We start from the raw sequence: 20,036 nt of genomic DNA, 5'->3' as shown, positions 1-20,036 counted from the left end.
TTGCTTTCGACCACTTTTTCGCTGAAAAAAAAATAGGGACTCGCAGAAAACTTATTAAAAACATTGATTTTCGATAGGGAATAACTCGAAAACTATTAATTCTATCAAAAAAATGTAAAGACCGTTTTTTGCTTAGAATCAATGTTTTTACCAACTTTTGCCGTCAAAATATAATAAAAAATTTTCACCACCAAGATGGGGTGGCAACCAAAGCACCTTTCGGCATCATACCTATAGATTATGATCGTTGGACTATCCACTACTTATTCTCAAATAAGCTCCATTACTTGGACTAAATGCCTAGAATGCATTCGAATGACGCGCAAAAACTAATTGCAAAACTAGTAGAAGATTGGCCACTAAGGCAAGTTGCTATAGATTTGAACTTAAGAACATATGGAAAATCAAACAAATATGGCATCATTTTCACTCTATAGTATCGTTGGGTGATCCAATAGGGCAGAAGATCTTCACAGGGCAACAAGATTAGGTTATTTGAGGAGGAGGAGGAGGAGGAGGAGGAGGAGGAGGAGGAGGAGGAGGAGGAGGAGTAGTAGTAGTAGAGTATCTATGAGATATTACGTCACAAACACAGAGGTTTTGAGAAAGATGAATAATGAAATGGATGTCTTAAATACAATCAAAACCAGAGAATTGGAATATCTCGGCCATATTACACGTGGAGAGATATACAACTTGCTCCAACTCATTATGTAGGGAAATATTCAAGGAAAAAGAAGCATATAAGCAATGGTACGAATGTACATCAAACGAACTTTTCAGAGCAGCCGTCTCTAGAGTCCGAATAGCTATGATGATTGCCGACATCTATCGCGGAGATGATACTTGAAGAACTAGATTATCTGAGAAAAGCTTTTGCCACAAACTAAAGAAGAGGAAGCGTTTTCGGGCAGTGTTCGCACTACAAGTAGAGGGATTAAAGCAAGTGAATTGATAAATTCTGCAACTGCAAGGAAAGCTTTTTTGACAGAATCATAAGAGGAGACGAATTGCATTTTGTAATGAATTCATAAACCGTGAAGACAACTTTTGGTCGTACGTTGTATTTTCCGATGAAAAAGACGTGATTAATTCTGCTTTAACTGATATTATTGAAAATGATTAACAATATAATGAAGATCACTTGATTTTTAAACAGGATGGTGCTCTTCTGCATTGTGCTTTACTTGTTCTTCAATATTTAGACTAAAATTTTTCACAGCATTGGATTGGGAGGAGAGAAAGCATCGAATGGCCTTCACGGTCACCAGATTTGTCTCTCCTGGATTTTTTTGTGGGGGCACCTAAAAAGTAAAATCTGTAGAACACCAACCGTATTTTTAGAAGATTTACGTTGAAAATTTCTAACAAACCTTTATAATTGTAAGGACGCCGGTATTACCCATATAACCATACCAATGGTAAACTAGAAATAAGAAATAAGTATTAAAAAATGTTTGAGGTGATTCTTACCCTGTCTTAGGGGCGAAAGTAAAATAATCAAAAATACCAAAAATGTGTCCTCTTTTAATAAAAAATTGTACTGTCGTATGGGGTTCTCAAAACTATGGTCCTAGTTTCTTGCGGCCACCCTCTATATTATAATTTACTCGAAGTATCGTCGTTAATATTTTTGATCAATTATATGATTAATTGGAAAAAAACACGTATGGTTTAATTCAAATCACCAAAATCGTTTAGCTCCTATTAAAACTTTCTATTAATAATTGAAAAACGGTATGTAGGTATTATATAAAATTAGAGCAATTTTAAAACGAAATACATTTCATAACGAAGACTATGAATATTGTTTTCACCCAGTTTTGAAAAAATGTGAAAACGTTGAATTATCCACGTGCGTCCGTCCGTCTGTCCGTCCGCCCGTAAACACAACTCCTCCGTCATTATACAAGATAGAATGACAAAGGAGGTGTCGAATGAAAGCTTATAACCCAAGCATGGTACTAAAGATGAGAAATTTGACTTAAAACTTCCGGTTTTAGAAATGCAACTGGAAGTACTGTTTTAAAGTCACCGGACTAGTACAAGCGATATATTATTCGACGCGCATTACCACAACGAGAACAAAAATACCTATAGGTACTTCCGGATTCAAGACTGTCTGTCCGTCTATCGGTCCGTCCGCGAATATATTTCCCACCATTGTTGTCGGTCCTGAGCAGCTATTTCTCATTGCTGTACTCCCATTTTGCGTAGATCACTGCCTACTGCGTCCTTCCATCTCTTTCATGGACGACCAACTGACCTTTTGCCATCGGGCCTTTCCCGGAATGTAGCGTTCAGAAGTCTTTCGTCACTCGATCTTAGCACGTGGCCCGCCCATCTTATTCGGTTTGCTTTAATGTCGCGTACTACTTATGTTTTTATTTCCATATACTGTCTGGAGTTCATCATTGTGTCTTCTTCTCCATTATCCTGTTGTCTCTTCTCTGCAAGGCTCCTATATAGTCCGCAGTATCTTTCTTTCAAGTACCAGTAATTTTGTCGTTTCGCGCTGGTGGGAAATAGTAGGTATAACCGACATATTAATCGACGTGCATTAGAAAGATGTAAACAAATGTATACTTTTGGTTTTTATATCATTTCCGATTAAAAAGTTCTAAGCGGAAGTGTCATATTTAGTGACAGAAATAGTACCACGGTTATTAGACTTTATTACGGTTGTCTTGACCGACGGTGGTGGGAGACTTATATTTTTGACTTTACGTCACAAGAGTACACAATCCCATATTTTTAAAAGATTTTCGATCATTGAATGTGTCTTATTGTGTATATATGTGTATTACATATTTGTGTTATTAAATAATAAGACAAATAATACACATTTTATCTTATACCGAGTGGTGAATCATAAAACGGGCCATAGGAAACTCAATGTAAAATTCTAAATTGTTGAATTCCTGCTTCCCTAATTATTTTACATCAAAAGTCATGAAATAATACTTATAGAGAATTAAAATCTGTATTAAAATCAAAAGTTAAAATTGTTCTACGATTTAAATGCATTCCAAAATTTTGAAAAATAAGATACATTTTCTACAATAGGTATGCGTGTAAAAGTTGGGCCACACGTTACTATTTAACTGACAGTGCTCACACCATTGACTAAATAAAAAATCTTTATTATAGTATTTTTACTACAAAAACGTTATTACGTAGGTCAAAATTTTTGACGTAAGAGAACTGTCAAAACATTAGAATGTGACTTTTCATTATTGCTATGTTTATTATAAACACGGCAATAATGAAAAGTCACATTCTAATGTTTTGACAGTTCTCTTACGTCAAAAATTTTGACCTACGTAATAACGTTTTTGTAGTAAAAATACTATATTAATACTTTCTCCGCAACTGAGGGTATCTTATCAACTGTATTGTTTTTAAACCATAAATGATAAAATAAAAATATTGACAGTTCAAAAATGTGAACATTATTGCATTGTGTGTGGCCTAATTTTGGGCTGAAAAACGAAATGTATTACATTTTTACAAAATTTTGGAATATGTTTAATTCGTAGACCAATTTTAACAGTTGTTTTCAATACAGATTTCAATCCTCTACAAATAGTTTCTAATGTCTTTTGATGTAAAATAATTAGGGAAGCTGGAATTCAACAGTTTAGAATTTTACATTGAGTTAATGCAAAATTTTGACGCATGTCAAAATTCTCAATGTGTTTTAATTGTATTCATTTTTTTCGAATCCTGAGAAAACTAATAAATATTTTTGAAAAATTTAAACTCAGAATGAAAGACTACATTATTACCGAGGGCCGAAAGTCCCTGAAAACTTCTATAATGTTTATTTTAATAAGTTACAGGGCTGAAAATAAAGAGAAGCGTGATATTTAATTTCAAATATTTCATTCAAAAGAAACTGCTTGTTTATTCTAAGGGGCTTTCCGCCCTCGTTAATAATGTAATCTTTCATTCTGCCTTTAAATTTTTCTAAAATACTTAGGTATTAGTTTTCTCAGGATTCGAAAAAAATCATATTACGATTCAAATGACAGTATACTCGTGACGTAATCGCACCCTTAATGTTCATTGGTGAGTCGATCTGGGCAACCGTAGTCACGGTTCTTAGACATTACTACGATTGCCTAAATCGACTAACCAATGAACATTAAGGGTGAGATTACGTCACGAGAGTTTACTGTCATTTGAATCGTAATATGATTTTTTTCGAATCCTGAGAAAACCAAGTATTTTAGAAAAATTTAAACGCAGGATGCAAGATTACATTATTACCGAGGGCGGAAAGCCCCTTAGAATAAACAAGCAGATTCTATTGAATGAAATATTTGAAATTAAATATCACACTTCTCTTTTATTTTCAGCCCTGTAACTTATTAAAATAAACATTATAGAAGTTCTCAGGGACTTTCAGCCCTCGGTAATAATGTAGTCTTTCATTCTGAGTTTAAATTTTTCAAAAATATTTATTAGTTTTCTCAGGATTCGAAAAAAAAAATGAATACAATTAAAACACATTGAGAATTTTGACATGCGTCAAAGTTTTGCATTAACTCAATGTAAAATTCTGAACTGTTGAATTCCAGCTTCCCTAATAATTATTTTACATCAAAAGACATTAGAAACTATTTGAAGAGGATTGAAATCTGTATTGGAAATAACTGTTAAAATTGGTCTACGTAATTAAACATATTCCAAAATTTTGTAAAAATGTAATACATTTTAGTTTTCAGCCCAAACTTAGGCCACACACAATGCAATAATGTTCACATTTTTTAACTGTCAATATTTTTATTTTATCATCTATTGTTTAAAAACAATACAGTTGATAAGATACCCTCAGTTGCGGAGAAAGGATTAATAATAAAGATTTTTTTATTCAGTCAATGGTGTGAGCACTGTCAGTTAAATAGTAACGTGTGGCCTTACTTTTACACGCATACCTACTGTGGCAAATGTATCATATTTTTCAAAATTTTGGAATGCATTTAAATCGTAGAACAATTTTAACTTTTGATTTTATTACAGATTTTAATTCTCTACAAGTATTCTCTCATGACTTTTGATGTAGAATAATTAGGGAAGCAGGAATTCAACAATTCAGAACTTTACATTGAGTTTCCTATGGCCCTTTTTACGATTCGCCACCCGGTATAAGATAAAATGTGTACTATTTGTCTTATTATTTCATAATAACACAAATAATACACATATATACACAATAACACACATTCAATGATCGAAAATAATTTAAAAATATGGGAATGTAAACTCTTGTGACGTAAAGTCAAAAATATAAGTCTCCCCACCACCGTCGGACAAGACAACCGTAATAAAGTCTAATAACCGTGAACCGTAGTAATGTCTAAGAACCGTGAAATAGTACCTACATGTGACATATCAATCGAAGCAAAGTCGAGCTTAAATCTTTAGTCACAGTAATTTCAGTTTAAACAATTATGATCGAAAATTTGGTAAAAATTACCTACTTAAAATTGGTGAAATCAATCGACGCAAAGTTACACGAAGCGTTGAAATGTCGACTTCCGATCACTTTGGGTGAAAACCTAGGACTTACGAAGTATAAATTCCTTGTTTAGTTTAGGACAACTATATCATACGAAAATAAAGAAAACGAAAAAGTAAGAATATGTGTCTATCTTTGGGTTAAAAAGTAGTATAGAAAAGTACTCATAAGTAGTTATAACTTCTGCATGTTTTTATAGGGCTTTTCATCGATTGTCATTTGTTTCGAGCTTCTGTCATGTGTCACATAATATTAATATAGCTACGGCATACGTCTTTGGATTGTATCATTGGTAGATACCAATAACGTATGACGTAGACGTATTTATATTTTGTGACATTTGACAGAAGCTCGAAACAAATGACTGTGAATGAAAAGCCCTATTGTTTCGACACTGACGACTAAAAACATTTTCGGACTTCATTAAATTGCGGGGTCCGAGAAGTTAGCTACAGATACAAGGAAATGAAGGCCTAACAGTGTTGCCATGTGTTCTTAGAATAAATCGGGAAAGAGCATGTGATATGTTTTTATTAATTTATTTATTGACAATAAATGTAAAACATTAACTATGTAGATAAAATAACGACAAAATTTTTTAAATTTTTAATGTTCTCTAACTATCTTGAAATACCAAGATTTTAGTATCAATAATAAAGTTAAAAAGTGTAAAATAAGTAAAATTCTGCTGCTTCAAGATTTTACTATATATTTTTTGTTTATTATAATCTATATGAAAATGAAATTTGTAAAATAAAGTGCAAAGTAAGTAAAATTCTGCTGTTTTAAGATTTTACTATATACTTTATTTATTATCTATATAAAAATAAGATTTGTGTAAATAATAAAGTCGCCAATACAATAATTACAGATTATCTAGTAATATTATTACATAGCATCTTTTCAGTTGAACTTATAGCAATCGAAAAAACTCTTTCATTAAAGACAAAAATATTAAAAAGCTGTGATAATAAGAGACTCCAGAATATATGCAACTGAAAATACAGATATACAAGTCCACAGAAATAATAAAGCTGTGATACAGGCCCCAGACTATATGCAACTAAAAATACAGATATACAACATACAAGTCCACAGTACTATTATAGGAAAAATATATAATTTGTCTAAAATGGAAGTGGTAACTATTTATATGGGTAAAGGGTAGGTATATATTTTTTTTGTATAAATATATAATATGTATTATAATTCCATAACAAAACGTCAACCTGGTAACAAATGTAAATTAGTGTTGTGTATTATAATGTAATGTTTATTATTATTAATTAAAGTACTTATTTGAAATGACAAATATCGCGATAATAATGTGTTTTATTTATCAAACCGACAAACGCAGAAATTAAAAAAATTGCTATTTGTAATAAGTATAAATAATTTACATAAAACTGTCAGAACATCAATAATTAATTAAAAGAAATATATGTGAATCTAAAGTGAGTCGCTCTTCCCGCATTTGCGATATGTTCCAAAGTCTTTCACGTGCTACAATAGTTGTAGGCATTTTAATATTTTAAAAAATACAAAATGAACACAAAAATAACGTACTGACGAAGTAAACACTTTTCAGTAACTAAAAGCATTTCAGGTACATTCATTTCAAATAATAAAAAGAAATATAATATAATAAAAAGAAAGTCATAAAATGCATATCTGCGGAACATCTGTGCAATCTGGCAAACGCAAATTTAAACGTTCTCACTCTATTGCCAAATCTACTCAGTAACCTATCAGGACAATTGCCACAAAACAATTTCTAATAATTAACTGCAATTAATATCAAAACAAATAACAAATATTTATTCGTTCGTATTTTACATACATTAAAAAATAGCAAAATCCACAAAATAATGTAAAAAAGATAGTTTTTTTTTTCAAAGCTTTCTCTGTATATTTGAAGCGTGCAACATATTACATTATAATCACATGGCAACACTGTCAAACTTCAATTCAACGTTCTATGAAAATCTAATGTGGCTAACTTCTCGGACCATCCAATTTAATGAAGTCCACATTTTCTTTTTATATTCAATTTTTTTATGCTATTGACTTTAAAACAAATATGCAGTTTCAATTTGTTATTTCAAGACTTATTTGCTGTAATTTTTATTTATTGGTGATTAAATTGCTTTAAAATAAATATTGTTTGACTTCTTATGTTGTTGTTTTTCAATTCACTTCAAATCATAAGAAATAACAGATGATTCCATACATTTGGTTGTGTGTACACGTTTCTTAGCGGTACCAACGTATAGGCAATCAGAACTACAAAGGTGCAAACAGTGTTACCGTCATTGACAGCCTTATAAAACAGAACAATTTTATAAAATTTACAGTTCATTTGGTGCTTTTGTGAGGAATGTAACGTGGCACTTCGCTCTTCAATATTATCGTTGTGAATGCGCAAATTTATCGAAATTGAAGATTAGGCAACTACTCAGTGTTTTTAAATCGGTCTTACAGGTGGCTATCCGTGCTAAGTGTGAACTTTTTGGATTTCAGTTTTGTGTATGACTACTATTTTGACGAATATTTAGCATAGTCTCAATATTATTACAGGTAAATAATACATTCGTGTAATTTTTAAATTGATCAGTGTCACAACCACAACCAAGTTTATTTTATACAGATAAAGTCCAAAATCTTTTCGTGATAAGACATGTTCCAAGTTACCTTCTGAGGTGTTTATTTTGTTTTGACGTTTGTCATTTAAAAGAGGTCAAAGGAAAACTTTGGAAATATATAAATAATATGCTACGTAAAAGTCGTAAACACCATTATAATCTACAATGTTAAAAGTCAAAATAGCGATAAGGAAAATGTTAGTTTAATTAAGTTCTCCAGTGCTAATTGGTCTTGTAGGGAATTTTTCTGAAAAACAGGTTTCTTTACACCTGATTATAGCTGTAAATGCTCGTTACATTAGTAATAGTAATAGATTTGTGTAGAAAAATCTGGTTTATGTCTTGGAAAATGTACTGGTTAGTTTGTTTGTGCATCAGTTTCTGCTCTATACAAATACGTAATAACAGTCCACTTGTCCACTAAAACTATATAGGATTTTTTTACCAAAACATTGAAATTTAAGCAAAGCACAAAACATTATAAGTTGGCTGTGTCTACTGACCCCGCTACCGGGGATATTTTAAATCTTATATTATATAAAAATCAATTGCTGTTCGTTAGTCTCGCTAAAACTCGAAATGGCTGGACCGATTTGGCTAATTTTGATGCTGAATTTTTTGTAGAAGTCCAGGGAAGGTTTATACGATTTTATATAGTCATTTTAGTAGCCACCAAAATTTTTACATCTATGTGTATAAAATGCTCTTTTTACAGTGTTTGTTGCCATACTCCTCCGAAACGACTTTACCGATTTTTATGAAATTTGGCAGCTATATTCGACCGGACTGGGAGTAGGTTGTTATCTATATTTCATACCCGTATGCCATAAGGGGGGTTGCCCCCTGATATTTTTTTCTATTTTTTCGGACAAACTCTTTTTTTTTTAATTTCATATGATGTGGAATGTAAAGATGCTTAAACTCCTAAATTTTCACTTTTCTATCACTATCGGTTATTTTTTAATAGCCATTTAATTATCTTACATCTATATAAACAAAAGAAAGTCGTGTTAGTTACCAACACATAACTCGAGAACGACTGAATAGATTTTTATGAAATTTTCCACGTATATTCGACCGGACTGAGAATAGGTTGTTATTTATTTTTCATATCCGTACGTCATAACGGAGGCTGCCCACCTAATATATTTTTTTATTTTTTTGGTCAAACTGTTTTTTCTTAATTTTGTGTGATGTGGAAGGGAAAGGTAAATACAACCCTAAATTTTGACTTTTCTATCTTCAACCGTTATTTTTTAATAGCCATCTAAATTTTTGCATCTTATATATAAAAATCAATTGCTGTTCGTGTCTCGCTAAAACTCGAGAATGGCTGGACCGATTTGGCTAATTTTGATGTTGAATTTTTTGTAGAAGTTCAGGGAAGGTTTATACGGTTTTATATAGTCATTTTAGTAGCCACCAAAATTTTTACAGCTATATGTATAAAATGCTCTTTTTACAGTGTTTGTTGCCATACTCCTCCGAAACGACTTTACCGATTTTTATGAAGTTTGGCAGCTATATTCGACCGGACTGGGAGTAGGTTGTTATCTATATTTCATACCCGTACGTTATAAGGGGATTACCTATGACGCCATAACTCTCACAATAATGAAGTGAAAAATACGAAATTAAGTAGGTAAACTCCTTGCTTCCGTAGGTAAATTCCGAGCAGAACCGTACTAAAATTGTTTCTCTAGCGCAATCGGTGTCCCAAATACAATATCTTAAGCCGTGAAATTATCTGAGGACAGAAGAAGAACGAGCAACAAATTTCATCGAAGAAAAGTGCAACTGTTTAACTTTTGGACATAAATTAGGCAAAATATAAATTTTTTGATTTTTCGAAATTTTTAAAAATATCTAAACCGAACTTTTAAAGCAGGAGAAAAGTTCTGAGCACACGAAAAGAACAAGCAGCAAATTATAAAATTTTATTTAATTTTAATTAATTTTGTTAATTTTATTTAATTTTATTTAATTTAAGTATTTTATTTATTTTGGTTTATTTTATTTTATTTCATTTTTTTAATTCCATTTGTTCTTTTTATTTTATTTCATTTTATTAAATTTTAATTATTTTTGTTAGATTCTATTTACTTTTATTTAATGATATTTAATTTTAATTTAATTTTATTTTGATTAATCAACACCTATATGTATAGTTGGACAACACCGAACCCAATTATAAATACAGGGTTGTTTTGAATGTAAATAAAATAAAGCTGTTATATTCATTATAAGATAGACAAATTTAAGATTGTAACTGTTGCACTACAAACTTTATTTTGTTACTTCTAACTAAACTTTCTTACTTCAAACATCATGTGTAATTAATTAAAAATAATAATAAAACCTCATTCACATCGAGCATTTTTTGTTTAATAATTACGAATTCCTTTTGTTTATTTTAGGTTTATTGTATACAAAAGTTTGTTTTTATCTATTTAGGCAGTACGAAGTCTACCGGGTCAGCTAGTTTTTAAAATAAAAATGCGAATTCTTCTTAAAAAACGAATGAGTGTGTACTTTGTACGCACGTAAAAAGAATACTTCTATTACATGATTTCAACGAAATAAATATACTTTAAACAGTTTATTTATATTTTATTTGAATATTAATTAATTTTAATACCTACTTACCTACTACTTTCCAAAAAAATTATTAAAACACTACCAAAAATTACAAAAAGTACGGCACGGCAACAACATGAAGTGTCATCCATCCAAAACACAACCCCACTAAACACTGCTTGACTACAGTTATCGGGCGACAACCGTGTCAGTATGCTATGTGCTATGGCCGTAATATTAAGATTGTTTTTAATCGTCTTTTCATCATATTTTAATACTTACTATCTATTCCCGACGATGACAAATCCAAAGACAAAAAATTATAATAAATGTATTTACTAAAAACCCCAATATATTTTTTTCACACTTTATATGCTCTGATGCATACGTAACTTGAAAGATTTAGCAACTGACTTCTGTGTACGCCTAGTTCATACTGTTAGCAAAGTAAATGAACGGGAAATTCGGCGATACCGTGTAAGTTTCAGGGGCAACTCCGAATTGCATCAAAATTTGGATTTAGGTTCTACTTACCCTCCACTTCAAAGTTGAAATTGTGCCGTTGGTTGCTTTTACTTGGGGGTGACATTTACCCCTTCTCGGGGGTGAAAAAACATACGTTCATGATCAGACCGGAAATGGATAAATTGACTGATTTTAAGCAACTTTTGTTCTATAGAGTTTTTTACGTAAGTTAATACTTTTCGAGTTATTTGCCATTGAAAATGTTGATTTTTCGACAAAAAAACTACGTTTTCAGACGGTTTTTCGCAAATAACTCAAAAAGTAAATATTTTTGTCGAAAAAAATATCCTTAGCAAAAGTGTAGCTTATAAAAAACCCAAAAAAATGGTGAATCAGTAAAGTCTATCAATCAAATAAAAACAAAGTTGTAGCTCATGAAAAATACTTTCCTATTTGTCTAATTCCAAATCGAATATTTCAAGGTGAAATCACCGAAAAATTAAGCACTTTTCGGGAAAAACCCATTTAAACTTTTTTAAAGTGTTTATAAAAAGCTTTGTTTTAATTGTTAACAAAAGTTTTAGCATTAAAAATAAGCGAGTTACGCTCAAAATAAAGTTGGCCCTCTTTTTTTTTTTTGTAAAAAATCATGAAAATCTCGCCGTGTTTAGCTCCCCCAATAAAATTAAGCGCTACCGCTTTACAAACAATTTACGTACCTATCTATTTTTTATATGATCTATCAGTCTCATCGGTTTAAAGTGTTTATTTTTGAAAGGGTTATAATTGAGAAAGCTTGAATGGGTCACTAATCACGAGTGTATGCAAATTTTGAACAGCCATATCTTAACCAATTTTTGTCTTACGGAGAAACAAAATGAAACTAGCATATTTATAATAGCAAAACCTACATTTTTTACAGTTTAAGATTTTTCGTATCACTAATACTTTTTAAGTTATTTTGAAAAAATGAAATTTTTCAAAAATTTTGAGAAAATTTTTTTTTACTATAAAACCAAATGTTTTTAAAAATAATCACTTCAAACCAATCAAACTTACAGATCATATAAACAATATACATACAGTTAAAATAGATGGTAAAGCCAAACGATTAATTTCATTTAGGGTGCTAAAGAGAGGGAGGTTTTCACGATTTTTTTTACCAAAAAAAAGGGCCAACTTTTTTTTTCAGTGTAACTCGTTTATTTTTGATGCTGTAAACTTTTGTAAAAAACAAGTAATAAGCTTTTTTCGATATGTACTTTAAAAATGTTAATAAGGTTTTCCCGAAAAACGCTTCTTTCTTCGGTGATTTGGCGTTGAATTATTTGAGTTGGAATTAGACTATTAGACGAATAAGAACGTATTTTTCATGAGCTACAACTTTGCTTCTACTCAATTTGTAGACTTTACTGATACACCATTTTTTTCGTTTTTTTTATAGGCTACACTTTTGCTAAAAATATTTTTTTCGATAAAATATTTATTTTTTGAGTTATTTGGGAAAACGGTCTGAAAGCGTAGTTTTTTTGTCGAAAAGTCAACATTTTAATTCGCGAATAACTCGAAAAGTATTGACCTACGTAAAAAACTTTATAGAACAAAAGGTGCTTAAAATAAGTCAATTTATCCATTTCCGGCCTTATTTTATACACGCGTTTTTCACCCCCCGAGAAGGGGTAAATGTCACCCCCCAAGTAAAAGCAACTAACGGTACAAATTCAACTTTGAAGTGGAGGGTAAGTAGAACCAAAATCCAAATATTCATGCAATTCGGAGTTGCCCCTGGAAATTACACTCCAAAACTGTCATTTATTGGGCTATGTCGTTTTTATAAAAATTTAGTACTTTCTTTAAAGGTAAAATATTGCAAAACCTCTAAATTTTAAAGAACCGCTTGGATTGACATGTAATTTGGCATACACATAGCTAACAAGTCAAAGAAAAAAAGTGATATTGTGCCAATGTGTGCTTTTGCCCTAGGGGTGAGTTTCACCCCCTTTTGGGGGTGAAAAATATATGTTCGAAATAAGTCCGGAAATAGATAAAATGACTAATTCTAAGCAACTTTTGTTCCATAAAATTTTTTCACCAAGTTAATACTTTTCGAGTTATTTGCGAGTGAATATGTTAATTTTTCTACAAAATAACCACGTTTTCAGACGGTTTTTCGCAAATAACTCAAAAAGTAGGTATTTGGTCGAAAAAAAAATTCTTATCAAAAATATAGCACGTACAAAAGTGAAAAATATGGTATATAGGTCACTATACCTAGTGGAAGCAGAGTTATAGCTATAAATAGGTAGATAAATAGGTTCATATTCGTCAAATTCCAAATCGAATATTTTAACGTGCCATAACCAAAAAACGAAGCATTTTTGGGGAAAACTCGTTTTAACTTTTTTAAAGTGTTTAAAAATGCTTATTTTTGTTTTTTAAAAAAAATTTTTAGCATCGACAGTAAACAAGTTACGCTCAAAATAAAGTTGGTCCCTTTTTTTTGGTAAGAAATCACCCCCTAATTAGCATTTTAAATGAACTTAATTGTTACCACTTCACAAGTTTTTCACTCGCGTATGTATTGATCTTATGATCTGTAAGTTTCATCGGTTTAAAGTCCTTATTTTTGAAAGAGCTGTAGTTAAAAGTGCTTGAACGAGTCACTTATCACGAGTGTATGCAAATTTAGAAACACCGAATCTTAACCAATTTTTGTGTTACAGAAAAACAAAAAAATACAAAATATTCAGAAAAGTAAAGCCGACTTTTTTTATTGTTTAAGATTTTTGGTATCTCTGACAATTTTTAAGTTATTTTGAAAAAAAGCATTTTTTCGCTTAACGCTTAGGTTGCGGTTGCTAAGAGCTTTCTCATTTTTATGAATTTGGATCTTGCTATTTCAATTCGGATCCTAATCTCTACGTCTGGGTCCCACTTATCATTTACTGTATATCCCAGATATTTAAATCGGTGTACCCTTTCAATACTTTCGGCTTCAATATTCAGGTCGTAATGTAACCCAATAAACACATTAGGAAAATTAAGGGAATTTAATGAATATAAGTTATTATTTATGTCTTTTATGTGGTTTGGGTTTATCTTTTTTATGTCTTTTGTTTGGTGTTTCATTGGAATTTCCCATTTCCCCTCTTAAAACAAATGTCTATATTCGCCACTGTTATTAACAAATGAAGATCAAAAAACGGTAAATTTTCGCATTTTTGGTCTATCAGCAAAAAGTGAAGCTTTTTAAACAAATTTGTCAGAAAGAAATTTATAAGCAGTATAAAAACCTTCAAAATTATGTTTTCAAAATGTTTCTATCCTTATTTGTTGGTTATGGTAGGGAAGCAAAGTATGCTAAATGTGCAGTCACTCTAGCGCTTTGAGGACCTATTGGGTTGTGATTATTAGGTCCTAAAAATAAAAATAAAGTTAAGTAAAATTTTCCATTTTAGTGGGGACTTCCCATTTGTAATTTAATTTTTCATTTCCAGCAATCGTTTTTTCCGATTATAGCATCATCTTCGAAAAAATGTTGCGAATAAAAGTTGCTTATTTTTATGCAAAGAATCCAAACCTGCAATTAAAAATGGGGGTTCCCATTTAAGATTTTAAAGTAACCCACACCCCACCTCCGTGGGGGGTCGTGTTTGATACCATTCGATAGATTTTTCAAAAATATTGAATAAGTGTATTTTGCAGTTTTTCGATTTGATGTTTATTTTGCAAAATATCGCGGGATTTGTATTTAAAATTTTAAATTTACCCCCACCCCTCTCCGTGGGGTCATGTTTGCTATCTTTCGATAGATTTTTGAAAAATATTGAACACGTAGTTTTTAGTTTTTCGATCTGACGTTCATTTCGCGAAATATTCGCTTTTTTTTGTGAAACTTTTTGACTCGCCCATGTCCGTACGCCCCGCTCAAATCGTCAGATTTTTGAAATATACACTCTTTTGCATGTACTTAACTTACCTTATCTTAATCTGACAATTTCGAGTATTTTTAACAATATATTTTTTTCGGGCCCCCCTGAACGAACGCTCCTATGTTAAGAGCCGTATGGTAGAGGTACATCTGCAGGGTACCAAGTTTCTCCTCATATGATAATCTGCCTCGCTCGAGTAACTGCAAAAATCCCCGCTTGGGCTCCTCTATCATTATAAAATTGGAAAATACTAAGTCATAAATTTCGTTTTTTTAAACGTTATATAATAATAACTTTTTTAAAAATCAACCCAGAACCTTCATATTCATATTACTTGGAATGTTGAGTATTATTGTGCTGCTTAAAATATGCATAACTAAATCGATGGGACAAATAGTTAAGTTATTTTATTTGTTTATCCCGAATTAATTTTTTTTTCAACAATATAGCACATAGTATAAAGAAGAAAATCAATAATATTAAATCTATCAATATTATTAAAAAAAAATGAAGATTTTTTGCCTATGAAAAATTAGAATAACTTTTTAACTATCGGATAAGTACTTACAGGAAAATAATTTTTCTATATCTACCTATTTGGAAAGCTTGCATTTTTTCCACAAATTTAGAAACAGAAAAAGTTGCCCTAAGACAATTTGGAAGGAAGTTAGTCCATTTTTTCTTTAAATTCTAACAGTAGCTTTCTTTATAACAATTGAGAGTTTAAATTAGCGTCATGTTTTAATGTGTCAAAGACTAAGAAGATTGCCTTTCAACTTTTTAACGGAATCGTGTACAAAAAATGGTGGTCCAAATGTGGTCCTCAAAATCGACCGGCTTCGAAACTCGCGTGAGTATGAGGGGGAAGGAGCTGTTAACAGTATTTCTGGTTCTTGTTTGTGGATTTCATCGTTTCTTTTTTAATTTGTATTTTTTTACATTACCAATTTGCAGTATTTAAATAAATACATTGTTACTTAACTAAGCCATCTAATTTGTTTAAACAATTTTTTTTATGTTTTTAATAGGTAATATTTGAGGTGATTTTTATTGTAAAACATAAATATCTGTGATTAATTTATACTTATTCAATAAACTTCGTAACTACCTAATTGATTTATATGTAATAGGTTTATGAAAAAAAAAAAACAAATTAGGTAAGTACCTATCCTGTTTCTAAAAATCGTATTGGTTTATCCATTGTTTTGGAAATAAAAAATCTCAAATAGTTTCTCAGTGTCTCATGTTCTCATTTTTTCTATTGCCGTAGCCCTTTATCATTAAAAGAGTAATTTGTTCTTTTTCATTAAAAACCATCTTTATTGTAGAGCTTTTAAAAACATAAAACAACACTGTTAGCTGCATTTAATACTTAATACAATTTATTTTACACTTTTCAATAAACATAAAGTTATTGTTAATTTTATAACAACAGTACACACTATGTATTTGTAGAAATATTATAAAAATTTTAAATTATGTACTTTTTGGAAAAAAACTTAGGTAATCAAAATATATTTTTCTTGTTTAAGAAAAAATTGTTTTTCATAACATCATGCTGTATATATCACTGTAAAGAGTTTTAAAAATGCTGCAAAATACTTCTACAACCATTCCAATAAAGTATGGTCGCGATGTTTTGGATTTTTTGGAAAATTTTACATAACCATATTTCGGAAACGGCTTGAGATAAAAATTTAAAATTTTGTATTTTTCTTCACCTAATCATCCACTATGAGTACTCTACATTTTAACAAAATCTAAATATCCACTAGGAAGAATTTCCTAAAAAATCTAAATAGGTCAGGAAAAAAATTAATTCAAAGTGTGTTGATTTATTGATTTGACCTGGAATAGCTCGTAGGCAAAACGCAGATGGTTGAACATTTCCCCATCTGGGAAATAGAGGAATAAAAATAGATGGGGATGGGGAGATGTGTCTACTTTACTTTCTCCTACTCTTTCACATACTGTTTTTTATTACGTTATTTTCATGTTCATATATTTAAATTGTTCATACGAATAGTTGGAACTCATTTCTTACACGTTGTAATATCTTTGTTAATTATATACATACTTATGTGATATCTGCGAATATCTACAAATCTACATAATATGTAATGAAACAAAACCTTCTACATTTTGTTTGTAATTTATGTTGAGAATTTGTTTTGCAATTCTCAGGTTCTTCATGCGTTGTAAATGCATTTTGATATCATTCCTTAAGTCATTGTTTTCCTCACAGTATAATAACTAAAGTGATTTTGTAATTCGCAAATACAACGAATGTTTGTATACTTGATTATCAGCGTTTGGTTATTTCCTTTTTACGAACCAACTGACTGACCCTGTATAATTATACATTTTTTAGGTGAAGATACCTCCTTCGCATGTGGATATGCCAAGGTTGTTTGTCAGTCATTATTTGTTTGCCAACCACTCACGAGTGACACTTAACTTACATTTTTTTTAATAATTCGACCTTTGCTAGAATTCTTTATGAATATTTTACGAAAATGTGTAAGGGAAATCTGGTACATATTGAAATGAACATGTGGTTGCTATTTTTGGATACGCTACAATTTGTTTTTGTTTGTGAACCTGATAATTTTTTTAAGAGGTATTATAATTTAAATCTTTCGTTTAAAAAATGGCAGTATTGGATATTTTATGTCCATATTTTGATTTGAATAAATTAAAATTGCATCTAGTTTTGTATATTTGATCAATAAACAAACGTTTTTACAAACGTGAAAAACCAGTCTAAAAATCAACTGAGGCAATATGGGGACAGAACTATTAGGTATAATATAAATCTTTGGTTTGAACAATGGCAAAATTAGATATTTATGCCCAAATTTTGATTTGCATAAATTAAAATGCATTTAATTTTGTTTTGTATATTTGATCAATAAACAAAGGTTTTAAAACGTGAAAAACGAGTCTAACAACCAAACTTAAGCCATACTAGAAATAGTACATCACTCACTTTATAGTACATTCTTTCACGGTTTTTGCTCTAAATTTTAAAGATGTCAACCGCTTGGATTGACATGAAATTGTCAAAGGCTTACATGTCAAAGAAAAAAAGTGATATTGTGCCGATGTGTGCTTTTGCCCTGGGGGTGAAAAAATATATGTCCAAAATAAATCCGGAAATGGGTAAACTGACTAATTTTAAGTAACTTGTTCTATACAGCTTTTTCGCTAAGTCAACACTTTTCGAGTTATTTGCGAGTGAATATGTTCATTTTTCAACAAAATAACCACATTTTTAGACGGTTTTTCGCAAATAACTCAAAAAGTAAGTATTTTGTCGAAAAACACGTTCTTAGCAAAAATATAGCCTATAAAAAAGTAAAAAATGGTGTATGCGTTAGGTCTCTGGATCTCGTAGAACCAGAGTTATAGCCAATGAAAAATAGATTCATATTCACCAAATTTTAAATAGAATATTTCGACGTGAAATATCCAAAAAATTAAGTACTTTTTGGGGAAAACACATTATAACTTTTTTAAAGTGTTTAAAAAAAGCTTTATTTTTGTTTTTACAAAAAGTTTCTAGCATTAAATTTAACAAGTTACGTTCAAAATAAAGTTGGTCCCTTTTGTTTCGGCAAAAAAAATCGGGAAGACCACCCCCTAATTAGTAACTTAAATGAAATTCATCGTTACCGCTCCACAAAGCGATTATTTTTGAAAAAAAATGGTTTCAAAGTAAAATTTTAAAAAATTTTAATTTTGAAAAATATGCTTTTTTTTCAAAATAACTTAAAAATTGTTACAGATACCGAAAATCTCGGAAAACAAAAAAAGTCAGCATTGCTTTTCTGAATATCATGTATTTTTTTGTTTTTCTGTTAGATCAAAATTGATTAAGATTTGGTGTTTCTAAATTTGCATACATTCGTGATCAATGACTCGTTCAACCCCTTTTAACTACAGCCCTTTCAATAATAAGGACTTTGAACCGATGAAACTTACAGATCATATAAACAATACATACACGAGTCAAGAAACTTGTGAAGTCGTAACGATTAAGTTCATTTAAGATACTAATTAGGGGATGATTTTCTCGATTTTTTTACCAAAACAAAAAGGGACTAACTTTATTTTGAGCGTAACTTGTTTACTTTTGATGCTAGAAATTTTTTTTATAAAACAAAAATGAAGCTTCTTTTAAACACTTTAAATAAGTTGTAATGAATTTTCCCGAAATGTGCTTCATTTTTGGTTATTTCACGTTAAAGTATTCCATTTGGAATTTGACGAATATGAACCTATTTTCATTAGCTATAACTCTGCTTCTACTAGGTATAGAGACGTGATATATGTATACACCATTCTTTTAAATTTTTTACAGGCTATATTTTTGCTAAGAATGTTTTTTCGGCAAATTACTTAGAGGAAAGGCTGCAAATATGGGCTGGTCTTGTAATATGGGCTAGGTGGGTTTCACAGCTATTCGTTGCAGATCTCTACATTTTGACTATTGCAAACGGTATTTGACGAAGTTAAACTATCACCGTAGCGATGGCGCCACTGTGGTAGGTATTTCCCAGTTTATAATAATTGTTTGTCGGTTGGTGTGAGTGTCAAAACTTTTTCGGGTAAGTTGATAAATTCCAGTATTTAAAAATAAACACGAATTTCAAAAAAACATCTGTGTCACGTTGAAGGTCTATTATTAGTCTTTGATATATGCTAATGAGTTTTCTTCAAATTGTCTGCTTTTAGACATAACTTCTTTTGTTGTGCAAAGCAAGCGTGTTTACAATATGGGCTATGCCTCTGTTTTCATTATGGGCTAGTGGCCCATATTTAGAACAATGTAGCAATGTAGGCAAAACGAAATAGGAAAAGGCAAAGAAAAAAGGAAAGGAAAAGAAATAAAAA

The 20,036-nt window shown here is 30.6% G+C and overlaps 2 protein-coding genes across 3 annotated transcripts in view; both read left to right on the top strand.

Annotated features, from left to right (window-relative positions):
• The window catches only part of LOC126891952 (E3 ubiquitin-protein ligase RNF19A), a 507,192-nt gene that overhangs the window by 27,014 nt on the left and 460,142 nt on the right, over positions 1-20,036 (top strand). The window contains exon 1 of one of the 2 annotated variants that reach the window (XM_050661301.1): positions 7,854-8,101. The exons of the other annotated variant lie outside the window; for it this stretch is intronic. The gene's annotated coding sequence lies outside the window, so the exon portion shown is untranslated. Of the gene's footprint in view, positions 1-7,853; positions 8,102-20,036 lie in introns of those variants that run through there. 2 annotated transcript variants of the gene reach the window in all.
• The window catches only part of LOC126891955 (uncharacterized), a 374,743-nt gene that overhangs the window by 215,694 nt on the left and 139,013 nt on the right, over positions 1-20,036 (top strand). The gene's annotated exons all lie outside the window — the stretch shown is intronic.

This window comes from Diabrotica virgifera, chromosome 9 (assembly GCF_917563875.1).
Source record: "Diabrotica virgifera virgifera chromosome 9, PGI_DIABVI_V3a".
Lineage (NCBI taxonomy): Eukaryota > Metazoa > Arthropoda > Insecta > Coleoptera > Chrysomelidae > Diabrotica > Diabrotica virgifera.
Note: the sequence above shows the minus strand (reverse complement) of the source record. Positions and strands in the feature narration are given on the sequence as shown.